This window comes from Nymphaea colorata, chromosome 9 (genome assembly GCF_008831285.2).
Source record: "Nymphaea colorata isolate Beijing-Zhang1983 chromosome 9, ASM883128v2, whole genome shotgun sequence".
Classification (NCBI taxonomy): Eukaryota; Viridiplantae; Streptophyta; class Magnoliopsida; order Nymphaeales; family Nymphaeaceae; genus Nymphaea; species Nymphaea colorata.
This window is the reverse complement of record NC_045146.1, coordinates 8412642-8425467: the sequence shown is the minus strand read 5'-3', so window position 1 is coordinate 8425467 and position 12826 is coordinate 8412642. Positions and strand designations below refer to the sequence as shown.

Below are 12826 nucleotides of genomic sequence, written 5' to 3'. Positions count from 1 at the left end.
AGATCAACTCTTTAGCATCAATCCTTTCACGGATGAAGTGACAATCAATTTCAACATGCTTTGTTCTGTCATGTAGAACAGGGTTGTTGGCTAAGTTGATAGCAGATTTGTTGTCACAGTACATCTTCATAGGTCCTTCAATCTCTATTCCAATATCAGTCAACAATATTTTCAACCATAGTAACTCTGACACTCCCATAGCAACGGCTCTATATTCTGTCTCTGCACTAGACCGAGAACATACATCATGTCTCTTACTCCTCCATACTACAAGGTTTCTTCCTAAGTAGACACAGTACCCTATAGTAGACCGTCTAGTATCAGCACAACCTGCCCAGTCTGCATCAGAATACCCCTCGATCTCAACAGTCTCTTGTTTCACATACAAGAGTCCCTTGCCAGGATTTCTCTTCAAGTAACATAAAACTCTGTCCACAGCCTTCAGATGTGCATCAGTAGGTGCATGCATAAATTGACTCAATACATTCACCACAAAGGTAATATCTGGTCTCGTGAGAGTAAGATAGATCAACTTTCCAACCAGACGTTGATATCTTCCCTTGGCTTCTTCACCGAGCAGCTGTCCATCTCTAAGTCTCAACTTGTGTCCTGTGTCAAGTGGATAGAAGCAGGTCTACACCCCAATTTACCAGTCTCTTCCAACAGGTCTAATGTGTATTTCCTTTGGTTTAGCACAAGGCCAGTACTAGATCTAGCAATCTCAATACCAAGGAAATACCTCAGCTTGCCAAGATCCTTGAGATCAAATTTCGTAGCTAGTAACCCTTTTAACTTGATGATCTCCTCCTCATCATTTCCTGTGACTATCATGTCATCCACATAAACAAGTAGAAGAGTGACCCTGCCCTCTTTTTTCTTCACAAATAGAGTGTGATCTCCATTCCCTTGTTTGTACCCATGATGTTGCATTACCTATCTCAGTCGTTCGAACCATGCTCTGGGTGACTGCTTGAGGCCATATAAGGCCTTTTTCAGCTTACAGCACTTCTCTGGTTCTTCATATCTGGGATGCATATGCATATAGACTTCTTCTTCGAGGTCACCATTGAGGAAGACATTCTTAACATATAGTTGTTACATTTTCCACTCCTTCATCACAGCTAGGGATATAACAACTCTAACTGTCTTCATTTTCGCAACAGGAGCAAAGGTCTCCAAGTAGTCAATTCCATATTTTTGGCCAAACCCCTTGGCCACAAGACGAGCTTTATATCTTTCAACACTTCCATCTGGTTTGTACTTGATGGTATACACCCATTTGGATCCAACTAGGTGAGCCGTCTCAGGAATCTTCACAACTTCCCATGTCATGTTTCTTCTCAAGGCTTCCATTTCTTCTTCCAAAGCATCAGCCCACTTGGAATCACTTTGAGCTTCAGCAACGGTCCTGGGAATCACAGCCAAGGAAAGAGAAGAAACAAAACACTTGTAATCCTTGCCAAGTCTGGAATAAGATACAAAATTACCAATAGGGTGTTGAGTACAAGACCTGACACCCTTTCTCAGGGCAATGAGAAGATATTCATTTTTCTTTTCACCCTCATCTTGAGTCTTCAAGGTAGGACTTGGTTCATCCAAGGAAGGAGTGGCATTGGGATTGGCAGTAGATCTCGCACCACAAGTCACATCCTCTGTCCGAGCACTCGTCTAGAGTAGACCTGTCCAAACAAACGATTGTCTTCCTTCTTAATACCAGTGTCACACCCTTCCTCCTTCTCAGCCACATGAACAACAGTGAGAGGTTCTGCTTTCCTGTAGTACAAAAAATCTGTAAATTGGAGTTCCTGACTCTGAGAATACTCTTCCCTAACCACGGACTTCTCCCCCTGAAGAGTATTCTCACCAAAGTAAGAGGCATGTTCCAAGAAGGTAACATCCCTCGTAACATAAACTCTACCAATGAGGGGGTCAATACATCTGTATCCTTTTTGAGTAGGGGAATACCCAACAAACACACCTTTGATAGACCTGGGATTAAGTTTTTTAATATTGGGGCTGTGATTATGTATAAAACACACACAACCAAAAACACGAGGAGGAAGTAGAAATGGTGGACAACTGCCAGGAAGTAATGAATGGGGAGTCCGACCATTCAGAACACGACTGGGCATGCGGTTGATGAGATACGCACTAGTGAGGACAACATCACCCCAATAGTGTTTGGGAAGATTTCTCTGAAACAGAAGGGCCCTGGTGACATTAAGAAGTTGGTGATTTTTTCTTTCAGCAACTCCATTTTGTGGAGGGGTATAACTACAAGAAGTCTCATGAACAATCCCCCTTTGTCGAAGAAAATCCTCAACAGACTGACACATATACTCATGGGCATTATCGGACCTGAAGGTTTTAATATTGCCACCATATTGAGTGTGCACAAGAAGGATGAAAGTCTCTATGATATGAGGAACCTCACTGCGATCTTTTAACAAGTACACAAAGGTAGCCCGAGAGTAATCATCAATAAAAGTGATAAAATACTGAAAACCTTGACGGGTATGAATTCTCGAAAACCTCCACACATCCGAGTGAATCAAAGAAAAAGCTTTATTAACACAACTAGTAGAAACAGGGTACGAAGCCCTCACATGTTTGGCAAACTGACACACATCACAAGAAATCAAAGACAAGTTCAAAGAAGAACACAAATTGGGAAACAACTGTTTCAAAATCCCAAAAGATAAATGCCCAAAACGTTCATGCCAGTACAAAAAAGACTGAAGACAATCTTCTCTCCGTTTTTCTGTCTTGCTAATCGCTGTCATAAGAGCTGTAGTCACATGTATGGGAAGATGGTATAGGCCATCAGACGCCAAACCAATTCGAATCCTCTTCCCTGTCACCAAGTCCTCCAAAACACAACGGTCGGCAGAAAAAATAAGTTTACAGTTCAGCTCTTTAGTAAGTTTACTAACTGACAAGAGATTTAAGGGAAACTGGGGAACATGTAATGCTCCCCGCACATGAAATTTGTCCAACAAGGACAGAGTCCCTTCGCCTGCCACAACAGTAGATGAACCATCTGCGAGAGAAACTCGTTCCCTTCCCGAAGATAACTTATATTCATGAAACAATTTTGGGTTACCTGTCATGTGGTGAGTGGTACCACTATCCACAATCCATTCCCCCACAGAAGAGTTACTTGTATCGCCAATAACTACAAGAGCTTGATTAGCCTTTGTCTCATCAGGTGTCGTGGCCTGGTTGACATCGATCCGACCCAAGTAGGCCCTCAGTTCACGAAGCTGGTCAGCAGAAATGGAGACTTTTTCTCCACTGGATTTTTGCACCTCAGATACAGGTGTCCTCCCAATAGAAGACCTCCCTTTGTTTCCCTTCTTCTCTGGATGAAGATCCAACAATAATCCACGGTGTGTCCAGTCTTCTTGCAATGAGTGCATCTGCGAAGGGATCTAGACGGGCCGCCAGGACCACGACTCACAAGAGTGGATCTCTCATGATAGGGCACAAGTTCCCTCTTCCCCTCATTTGTAACAAGCCTTCTCTGTTCTTCCGCTTCAACACAGGAGTACACATCTTCAATACTAGACACATCTCCTGAATTCAGAATCTGGCTTCTAACACCTTCAAACTCATCATTTAAACCTGCTAAAAAGAGGAACACCTTGTTTTCCCATTCTTGAGCAACATAAAGTGTCTGATCTTGGGGACAATGCCAAGAAATATCAGAATGATAGTCAAGCTCTTCCCACTTGGCTTTCAAAGCCCCATAGTACTCTGCAACAGAAGAGTTCCCTTGTCGAATGCCATAGATTGTCTTCATTATTTGGTAAGTACGAATTGCCGTTTTCTTTTGCCCATACATTTGCTCTAGGACCACCCACATGTCTCTAGCAGTATTCTTCCGAAGGATCAGGGGCTGAATATCTGTGGAGATGGAGTTGACATTCCAAGTCTTCACTTGATTATCCTCAAGAAACCAAGTATGCCACAAACCACTTGTTCTTGCTGGTTCGGGGTTCCTCCCATCGATATAGGCCGTCCGACCACGGCCAGCAATCCCCATAGTCATAGCAGGCGACCACGAGAAATAGTTCTCCTTTGTAAGGCGAAGAGTGATGACCTGCATGGGAACATTCTCAGTTCTAAAAGCCCTGATTTCAGTTTGATTTGTGTTGACGGTTGACGAGGAAGAAGCTGCCATAATCACATACCAGTCTAGCAACGGGCACGAAAGGCGGTAAAACACGAGAGGCACCAGCGTAATACCAAAGGACGACATCCGGTCAGCAGCAAGGGCAGCGATAGAGAGCAAGTCTCAGCAACAAGGGAGACAGGAAGCAGCAGCACAACACAACACAAAAATAGTAGATAGGCAGGGAGCAGGCAACAGACAAAACGGAGAACGCTGAAACCTCACCGGCGGTAGAGACAGCAAGAGGGCGGCGCCGAAAAACCAAGAGAGCGGCGCTGGGCGGGTCATCAGAACCAGGTGGAGACAGATCGCCGGAACCAGGCGGAGGCAGAGGCAGAGCGGCGCTGGGTGGGTTGCAGAACCAGGCAGAAGCAGAGGGCGGCGCTAGGTCGCCAGAAAAAGGGCATCGCTGGGCGATGCGGGTGACAGAAAACGGAAGAGAGGGACGCCGGAACCTGAGCGGCGCTGGGCAGGTCGTCGCTGGGCGGAGGCGTCGGGTGCGACGGGCGAAGCTCGGGCACAGGCGTCGGGCACAAGCGTCGAGCGCAGTCGTCAGGTGCATGCGATGAACAGTGCCAGGCGAATCCTCCTCCAACACGAACAAAAGACAAATGACCAACCAGTAACGCCGGAACTTCATGGCTCTGATACCATGTAGAAACACGAACAAGGAGAGAAAGAAAACGACGATCACGATGTAACGTGGAAAAAACCCTCAACTAGAGGGAAAAAAACCACGGATGAGGAGGATCCGGTGCCCACTAGTAGCCAGACTCTCTCTCTCTAAGATTTCATTAACACCAAAGATTAGGGTTACAATGCTATAAGTATGCCCTAATAAGGACATACTGGATCGGGTCCAGATCATGACCCGTATACCAATAACCTTCAACACAGCTCAACCTCCCAATGACAATCCATACAACAGGGTTAAGGAAACCCAAAGTGTTCTTGGAGTACCATCGAAGTGAATAATGGTAATACCACTTCTAAACCAGGAAAAGGTAGAAAGCCACGAGATTCTACAAAAACATCTAACAGCTCTGCACCAAAAGCTTCGAAACCAAAGCAGTCGAAGAAGAAGGAGTCTTTACCCACCAACAAAGAGAGCGGCCGCATTCCACATGAGAAACTTGATAAAAAGAGCCTTGACATTGTCATTAACGGTGAAACTTATGACATTTCAAGTATACCAGTACCAGTTTGCTCCAGCACCGGTGTCCCTCGGCAGTGCTGTAACGTTGATGCTTCTGTCATATGTAAATTAACATTTTGTTTGGGGATGGCCACTTTTTGAATGGCGCCGCCCATATTGTTAGTGAGGCTGAGAGTAGCCAGTTGGACGTGTATCAGCTGCTTTGGAAGGTTCAGCTAAAATTTCTTTCATGCTCTTTTGGGATTTGAATTTTATTAGTTTGATCATGAAAATTGACACTTGATTATGGCATTCTCAGTCAGTAAATTTGAGTTTGATAATGGAGCTCTTGCTTAGTAATGTTCATGTTCATTTTATCGCTGGTTGTGCTTTGGTAGATGGTTTATTATATTTATCTATGTGTTTATGAAACTATATAAAGATTATGTAAATCTGAAAATATGTTTCCTTATCATCAAACACAGAAATATATTTCTGGAAATATAATGCTCAGTCATCACTCACACATCAAAATGAGAATCAGAAAGATTTTTTTCATTCCTTTATTCCAGGAAATATATTTCCAATTCCAGATTTCCTGGCCATCAAACACTACCTTAGGTTCTGAAATTCACAAGTATAGAGAAAAGGAAGTAATACCCCAATTATATAACATTATTATGAAGACTCAATTCATTATTGAAAAATTAGTAAAGAATTGTATTGAAATTACCATCTCAAAATAATTAAAAGGAGAGTATAGCTTTTATAAGCAAATATGAACACCACAAAAGTATACCCCAATTATATAACATTAGTATGGGGACCCAATTCATTATTGAAAAATTAGTAAAGAAGTGTATTGAAATTACCATCTCAAAACAATCAAAAGGAGAGTTTAGCTTTTATAAGCAAATATACACACCACAAAAGTATGATAAAGGGCCTAGACATGTAAAAACATATAAGAATAAAACAAGAGACAAAAGGAAAGAAATACTACCTTCAAACATCTAATGCCAGAAAACCTTGCATTGACAAACATAAACAAGTTAGAAATTTTAATACTCAGAGAGATTATAAAAACAAATTAACATGCTTCACTTGTGGTAGCCCTGAAATCCCCTAAGTTAAAAAATATGATTTGTGTTGTAGATTATCGCCCTAAAATCTACCCTAAAAAAATCCTCCAAGATAAGTATGAGTTTTACAATTAGGTAAAACATTACGACCTTGCTCAACAAGTGAAATGAGGACAGGAACGAGAAGTTTGTCCTCTGAAAGAGACATGAGGTGAATACCCATATTAGAGAACATGTGGCTTCCTAGCATCGCCATGTTTAGAAGATTGATATTGATTTGCTGCTCTCGAGGATTTTCTATAGCAAGGCCAGATGTAATATTCTTGAAGGATAACTTATCTAGGACTGACTGAATACTTGGAGGACTGAAGCGAACTAGATGTACCAGACAAGATCCAGTAGTTAATCGAATACTCTTCTACTTTCCTACTGCCTTAAAGATGTAACAGAGGTTTGCTATCACTTCCTGACTAGTAAAACAGGCAGCCCAATCAGACCCTTGACTGCAAACATTTTCAATTGTTCTCAAAGCATAAAGCTGGGTGGTGTCATCTTCTCCTTTTCGCAGTATAGAGGAAATTAGTGCAAAAACTAGACCAGATACCTGTATAAGGAATGGAAAAAAGAGTGACAAACAAAAAGTGAATAAATAGTCATAGACCTGAAACCATGAAAAGCATATGCATAAAATACAGAAGGAAAGAAAATGTCAATTAAAGGTAATAGTTCAGCTATATAACCTGCCAACTAGGCGTAGATCAACCATCCTTTGTTGGAGAAGCAAGACCAGCACAATCCCTTGAACAATTTTCATTTTCTGTAGCAATATAGAACACCAGTTCACCTAGAGCAGCCATGGCATATCTTCTCACCTTGTCCTGTTTATCTCCAAGACTATCTGCCAGTGCTCTAATGCTTTCAGATGATGCCAAATCAACTTCTATTGATGTCAAGTGTCAGATCAACAAGCCGAGCAATGAAAGTAAATGAACACGAAGATCATAAGCTTTTGAAAACCTTAGCATCTTTATAAGCATTAGCATTATTGAGCTATTTGCTAAGATGTTAGCAGCATCTGGATGTGCACTCAAAATTTCAAGATAATTGTGTTCTGTTTTTCTGCATGAGAAGCACTTCCAGTTAAATAGGTTGCAATGCGAGACAGAGGTTCATCCAACTTCCCTGGAGATAATTTCAAAAGTTCAATCATAGGCATAACAATGAAAGGAAGGGGAGGGAGGCATTGCTTCTTGAGCCTTTTCAGTTTTCTTGCTAGGCATTATTGGCCTGACAGAAAGGTCAGAAGGATGCCACAGCACTTGGGAGAGATTATTAATTGATCTCGATGAATCTGAACCTTCAGTGGCTCTTTCTTCCATTTTATGCATCTCCACAACATTTCGAGTAGCTCTCTTCTGACCTATGGCTGGTGTAGTGGTAGCAACTTCAGCAGGCAATGGGCATGACTCCTCTTTGTGGTTTTCACCATTATCGGGTGGAAAGCCTGTCTTGTTAGGAGTTTTACTTAGTTCATCATCTTTTTCATTACCTCGAGGCGGCAAAGGCATTGGAGCATTAGGAAGAGGAGAATTAACTACATATATCTCACTTTCATTAGAATCATCATGTGCATCCTCATCGTTGTGCTCACCAAAATCAAGCTCCATATCATTGTTTTCTATTTTCACATCATTATCACATTCAGAGGCCTTAGGCAAAGGGCGTCTATAGTTTTCATTATCATTTTCTCTCTGTAAATTTTTCTTTGCAATCCTTGAAAGCTTGAGAATATTAGTTCCCTTCGCTGTAGTTGAGGCATCTCTGCACTTCTCACCAACTCTGCTGGAGCCTTTTGTCTTCAACTTTTTTGGAGTTCGGTGGATATTTAGGTGAAACTTCAAATGTCTTTGTAGCAGATACTGAGTTTCCATCATGTCTAATAGCTCCATCACGATGCTTTGGTCCATGATATTGAGATGCCTTCTGAAAAGGTGGTTAATCAACATTCCTTTCAGATAGACAGGATTGCCTAGATTGGTCAACCATAGTGTTGAAAGCAGGCTGAGGAGGAAGAGACAAAGGTCTGAGCTTTGTTCTCGAAAAGCCATGGCGTCCACATAGTTCAGACCACTGAATACGTTCAGCTGGATCCTTTACCAGGAGATGGTTCATAAATTGCAAAAAGGTTTAGATGGATTATCAGGCAATGTTGGCACTGGGTCTGAGAGAATAGATTCAACCAATGCAGTAAATTCATATGCCACAAAGGGAGGTCTTCCAGGGTAGCATTCATACAAAACACAACCAAGCGCCCAAAGATCTGAAGCATAAGAATGGACTCCACCTTCCTGAAACAATTCAGGTGCCATATAACAAGGAGTACCACACTTTGCTTGGGGCAACTGACAGAAGCATAAGTGGAAATACTGTCAAAGGTTTTCAAATTAACTAGCATTGGGAACAAAACAATCTCATTATGGTGAATGGAAGATAATGTGAAAGGAGACAGTTAGGATACTAACTTGTGAAAGAGAACATTTTGATATATCACTAAGTCTTCTTGCCAGTACAAAGTCGCACAATTGTAAACAGCCCATCTGTTGAATACTACTCAAGTCTGAGGAGGAATTCACGGTCACATTAAACACCAACTTTGATGAATAATAACTAAGATGAAGGCAAGGTAAATTGTGAACTTAACAAAATATGGATAACCTTGACACGCCCATTCTCATCCAGTAGGATATTTGATGGTTTTAGGTCACAATAAATTATACCTTCTTAGTGCAAGAACCTGAAAAGAAATCCATTAATTAAACATGTACCTAATCCAAGAAATTTCAGAGTGAATGGACATTACTGCAGTGCGTAGACAAGGTCACGACCAAGATCATGTATAGATTCTTCTGGAAGCCGGTGATCCTACATTCCACAAAGCAAATGGGAGCAGATATCTATAGTCAGCAAGCAAAGAGATTAAATCCTACCTTGGCAGCTGAATAAAACGTGAAGGAAAGTTGCCATTAGGGGAGAAATCCTACCTAGCAAGATATTTGGAAAGAGATTAAATCGTAAGGAGGAGAAGGAAAGTGAAGCAGCTGCATGGAGGAATTGGGAAATCTAGCCCACGCCAAAGAAGGAAAGTGACTAACGTAGAGTGAGAGGTGCTGCCACAGATCATGTGGGGCATCTCATCTCAATTAACGTGGTAAGCTGGCTCGTTAAAAGGGGAAGGAGATCGAGATTGAAGGAGAAAAAATAGGCAAGGGATTAATGCCAAGACTAAAAAGGGGCCACGCGCACTTGGGGAGGGACTGATGCAGACCTTCCCACCAGGAGGCTGAGAACTAGGGCCAGCACGGCCAAGCAAGGCCAAGAGAGTCAAGCACCATCGGCCAACATGATGAAAAGCATAGATGAGCTAAGGGAGGCTAACATAGAACTTGAAGTGATGCAGCGGGCGGTGTGGGCAGAGCATCATCAGCGGAGCGCGGGCAGCGGGCTGAAGACTTCAAGGCAGAACAGGCACGGGAACTAGACCTAGATCCGGTTATAGCGAGTTCGAACCCTGAGTCTAGTCCTGACCCAGTCCATGCGTGGCAAGCCTAAGGCCTAACTTAGGCAAGTTATATGGCTGAACCCGTGAGGGAGAGGCCAAACTCACTAAACATTTGAGACGTCTCGTCTCGGTCTCCTTTTATGCTTTTGCTTTATAGTTGAGTCGTTTCATTTCAGCAAGTGTCTCGGTTCTCATGTTAAGAACCGGTTTTATTTCAAGTAAAACTCTTTTGTAAGTCTTTTTTCATTATGCAATCAAGAATTAGAAGTTGAGTTTTTCGTGTGAATTGGCTCTTGCCTCTCTCTTCCCTTCATCGTCTTACCGCCGGTGATCGGAATCCAAAGGCTCCAACCCGTGGCTCTGGTTGAAGCAAAACAGGTTTGAAGACGTTCCTTGAGGCCATCGAAAATCCTCTTGGAGCACCTTCTTCCTACGCACAAATTCCCCGACTGAATCGCCATCTTCTCACTGTGCAACTTCTTCATCCCCGGAAGGAGTTAGAGGCTGGAGAAGATAATCGGGAAGGCTTGGAGCAGAGCGACTCGTGGCTCTAGTCGCCTAGTACTCAAGCACAAGACTCCGGCTGCAAGAGAGGAGGTAGGTGCCGTTAATCTCCCGGCTCCTTCCCTACTTGAGCAGAGCAGAGGATTAGTTGCAATCGTCCCTAGTAGGCCCCTTGGTCTCTGTTAAAAACAGAGAGAAAGAGCGCCGGAAAGGAGGATCGACGCTAGCTCTTAGAGGACTGATTTTCAAGGTGAGAATCCGAGAGAGCTCGTCAGAATTCCATTGGTAGACGGCCAATAGGATTTCAGCAAAATTGACTGGTTAATCCCCTTGAAAACTCGTCCACAACAGCAGCAATCAATCCAGCATCGTACTTGAGTTGCTGTCGAGGAAGGAGATTTGTTCCCTGCTCGTCTTTCCCAAATCGTGCGCAATATCATACACAGAATAGCAGGAATAGAACAGCAAATTGGGAGGAAGTTCAGATCAATTCTGAGCAAGGTCAAGGCAGTTTTCACTCTCTCGTTGGTTCAGTTAAGATCGCCCAGATCTTAGCTGCAATTTGTCCAAGTTTCAACCAATTCGGATGAGAATTGAGTGAGTTCTAGCCAACGATCGGAAATCCATTTCTGCCACCGGAAATACTCAACGCTGCACTAACCCCGGCGAAACCCGATCGGCGTCCAATCTTTTCCACCAATTCCAAGTTTGCCCATGGTCATTAATTGACTAATTGATTACTGGCTATTTGAAAAGGGCAGGTTGGTAAACTCAAGGGAATAGCGTTAAAGAGTCCAAACCCGTGGGCGCTCACTCCTCTTCTTTCCCTTCGGCTTCCCTTCATTAGTTCAAGCGTTATATAACGCTTCTCATTTTAAAGAGCTCCACACTTGGCCACGCATAAAGGTAAGTTAATTTCATCCCTCGCCAAGTGTCCTCCTCATCATTACACTCCAGCCACAACGGTTCACCCCCTTCACTCGCATCCTTCACCTCCTCTACCCGTTGGCCTCCCTTTCTTCTTGTAACCGTCCCTAAAGCCAACCCATGAGCTCAAGAGATTAACTCCTAGCTGCCACCTCTCCCCTTCATCATTAGACCATTTTAATACCTCCCTACTCCATCATTACCCAAGCCATACGTTCACAACTTCCCAATGGAAATCGCATAACCCTTGGCTTCCTCTCTTGGTGTAACACATCCTCATAACCGACCAGACTCATTAAGAGCCACCTCTCATCATGAGGAGCCATCTCACCCTGCCTTAATTTCACTCTCTCTTAGGATTAACCCTCCACCATCATACGCCTGACCCTTAGTCTATCTCTAAGCCATAACCAACCCCTTAGCAATTAATCTCCATCTCCCGGCTCTATACAACCTAACCCAAATTGAGCCTACCTAATCCCACTCCGAGCTCACTCCTTGTTCCGGGCTCGGTTTCACCCCTTGGAGTCCATTAGCTAGGTTCATCTCCAAGGATTGCACGTGATCAAGTTAGCATCTCTACTACAGCAAGTAAGACATCTTGCAGCCTCCCTCGCTGCAACCATCTCCCGACATCTTCCTAGGCGCCAAGGTGACCTTGGCCAGGTGAGCCGAGCCCCTGCCTCCATTCGGGCGCTCCTCCATCACTTTGCTGCCTCTCTCGGCCGACCGAGGCCTGCAGCAGCCACACTCCATCCACTTCTATTGCCGAGATCCACAATCACTCTCGGCCAGATCTTACTAGAAGACCAGGCGTCCTAGACCAGGCGGGTCTAGCCTCCACTCCACCTCCTTGCTGTGATATCCGAGAGTGGCTGAGCCACTGGTTTTCTCTCGGATCCTATTGCTGTTTAAGCCGATCTCTCATCGGCTAGGTAACTTCGAAACATACTATAGAACGGGGTTATTGGGTGCATTTGCTTTCTAAGCCAGGCTCTAGCCATTTGCTACTGTCGGTGGTCCCTCCAAGGCACCTTGCCAAGGACACGGCTGCGAGTAGCTAGACCACCAAAGGGAAAGGGCATGGTTTGGCCGTTCTTAGGGATTGTATGAATGGTTTGTGAATGAATGATGAGTGAGTTGTGAGAGTTACATCTGTATCGCTCGCGTTTGTACAAGCCTTAATCCTCTCAATTTTGTAATAGGATTGAAGACTTGGGTGAGGGAAAACATACTTGTATCTTATACCCAGGGTACTATTAAGCCGGGGTTGCTGTCCGGCGGGAAAAGTTTTGTAAGTATAATTTGCTTAAGTTTGGACTTTAGGCTCCCACGAGTTGATCCTGGACTTGGGATCTATTCTCGGGCGTAGAATTCGCTAGCCGGATCTAGGTTCTCACCAGTTGGTATCAGAGCACACTTGCGGCAGCCAGTGGTAAATTTCA

General features: G+C 43.7%; 1 pseudogene; it reads right to left on the bottom strand.

Moving 5' to 3' along the window:
* Positions 1–6485: 6485 nt before the first annotated feature.
* LOC116260272 (serine/threonine-protein kinase RUNKEL-like) lies at positions 6486–11707 on the bottom strand (annotated as a pseudogene).
* Between the last annotated feature and the right edge of the window lie 1119 nt (positions 11708–12826).